The following is a 2,689-nucleotide window of genomic DNA, read 5'->3' as shown; positions in this document are numbered from 1 at the left end:
CTTTCTTGGTTAAGTCTCCTGCCACGCGCGTGGCACGAGCTATGCCCCCCTGGCAACGGCTGCTGCCACGCAGAAGTGACGTCAAGCTAAAATAATCACGTGACTTTCTGTGACGTCACAATAAACGTCATATTTACGTTATTTGTTCATGCCCATGTTCATGCCGCTTTTTTGTGTTACGACGACGGCAGCCGGGTGTTCACGTCCTGTGTCCCGATGTTCTCCGCCCGTGGTTTGAATGGCAGGCCTGACGCATCGTTACGTCCTTATCTCCCTGTACAGCGGCTGCTTCGCGGCGCTTTTTTCTTGTTGGGAGGTGTGCTTGTAATTATTTAGATTGGGTATTTTTTTAACTTGCTGTTGCACGTCTTGGTAAGCCTAACGAATTGTTTTCTGCACGCTGCTTCGCCCCGCTTTTTACATGCTCCTAGAACTGTCGTGTTGTCGTTTAATATTTTGTAAGCTTCACGTTGTCTTGCAGTTCGCGTGCTGTCGGCTTTACGCGCCTGCATTCGTTGTCTACTTGTGCCTCTATTCTTCCATGCCAAGCCTTGTGTTCTAATTCTGGAGTGGTGGCTCAATTATAAAACGTGGGGATCAGTATTTTCCATCGCGTCGCGCCGTGGCTAACGAGGTAGCTGTCTTTAATGACATGCCAACGCTAGCAACGTAGTGTCAGCGTGTGCACGAATCGAGTGTCGTCAGGTAGCGCACGGAACCATCGAACGCAATCCGACCTCGCATGTAGCTTCTGCAATTTTTCCCCTAGGGCAGTAGTACTATCGCCGAGAAATGTATCCTGACTATTCTGCAGAAACGATCTGTGCACGCGGCGCTGCAGAATCCGTGCAGGGAGCGCAGCTTCACTTCCGTGGGTGGAGCCCAACTGCCCGTCCAAAGATATCTACTCAAGATACCACTGAAACCATTCGCTGACTGGCTGGCTTCTTGTGCAAGGAGGCTCAAGCTCCAACTGTGCAAGCATGGGATAAGTGCAGCCGATAAGATCGCCGTGTGAGCCAAGTTTGGATTCTGCTAATAGTCCTTTAAAAGTATGGTGTGCATAAGGTTAACAAGTGACAGTTCAGTTATTGTTCATCTATGCTCAGATTTGTTGCTTAGAGTGCCATTGTGCTTTCAACTTAATATTTCCCTTTCCTTTGCTCCAGTACCTTTCGCCTCCTCTAACCTGGTTAGGCAACAAAACTTCCTCCTGCATCTGCTTTGAGTATGTATTTTGATAGGCTCGTTCCTTCTTTACTCTTGTGTTTGGCTTGGTTGGAATTGAACAAAACCAGCCACAATACTTTCATTCACTCTCAGCAGGATAGGCTAATGATGATGAGAGCTTATCTCTGAGGCTTGCAGTCTATGCACAAATTCCAAGTGGCTGTGACATCTATATGCCCATCTCAAGCACTCTGCGGAGTTCAACTTGACACTAATGCTTGTATTCGCAACTGGCGAAGCGTGCTTAAGCGTCTACTGTCCAAGCCTTTGGGGTAGTGAACAGGAAGAGTTTCCAATTGTGAGGGGACGTTTCACATTCAATTGCTTTTTAACTCCGCACTGTGTAAACTGTTTTGTAAAATTGCTTAAGTGAATTTACTTAGTGCTAAGGGGCATTATAAAATGGCCCACATTTCGTTCACAATGATGCAAGTCTCGTCAGAAGCCAGCTGCTAGAAAACACATTCACGGGTTGTGTGTTGTGTGCCCATTAGCTGTTTCTTTTTCTTCCACAAAACGGGCACTTAAACAACCCTTTAAGTCAACAGGCTTAAAAAATAGTTTATCAAGTACAACTTCGGGGTAATGGTTGGTGTCGAGCGTGACATTGCCCACTCCAAAGAGTACTTCTTAATACCTTGTGCAAGGACTGGAGCCAAGGCCACGTGCGTGGATGTGAATGTCTGTCGGTGTTTGTGAAAGTTGCAGTACAGCTGGAAGGTGTATGGATCATGGGTGGCTTTAACAATAAAATGACTGCTGAACGTACTTTTGCTCTGGTATCAATGAGCAGCATGTGAGCATTGATAAGTGCTTCACTGTTGACATTTTTGTTACACAAAAGCAGGCCACGTTAAGGCCCCCTGGCAAATATTCATGAAAAACACTGGACAAAAAAGCTGCCAACACATGGAAACTATGTTGGTCACGGCACCTTTCCAGTACTTCAGTACCGTTTATCACCGCTGTGTTTTTTCCCCCCAACTAGTAAACTATCCCAGCGTTGCACCTTAAGCCAGAAATCGAATGCTTGTCAATGACAAGTGATCTGCCAAACTTCAGTGTCTATGCAAAAAGTGAGTAGCTCTACTTTCTGTGCACTGTTTGTGCTGTGAAGCTCCATTTCTAAACAAAATGCCAGGGTTCTTCTGGAAGATGCACAGCATTAAAACCTCAACAAAAAAGGAATAAGCAAGCGATACTCTCTTGCACTACACTAGAGTCCTGCGGGAAAGCCAAACCAGCAAGTGATCTTTTTCTACAAAGCGGTGCAGACGAGCCAAGAAAAAGATTCCTTTTTGCAGACACCAAAGCTACGCTGGAAAGCCAAAATGTGTGGTGTCTGTTACTGCAGATTAGCTGCAAGACAAGCATGTTCACGCAAAGATTTCAGAACCAGGCTGGCGGGGTAACAAAATCATTGAATGAGGTTACAACAAAATGTGTTATGAAAAATGAT

The sequence above is a fragment of the Haemaphysalis longicornis genome, unplaced genomic scaffold, assembly GCF_048455015.1.
Source record: "Haemaphysalis longicornis isolate Haplotype H1 unplaced genomic scaffold, Haemaphysalis longicornis Haplotype H1 scaffold_5, whole genome shotgun sequence".
In the NCBI taxonomy this organism is placed as follows: Eukaryota; Metazoa; Arthropoda; class Arachnida; order Ixodida; family Ixodidae; genus Haemaphysalis; species Haemaphysalis longicornis.
This window is presented reverse-complemented; position numbering follows the sequence as displayed.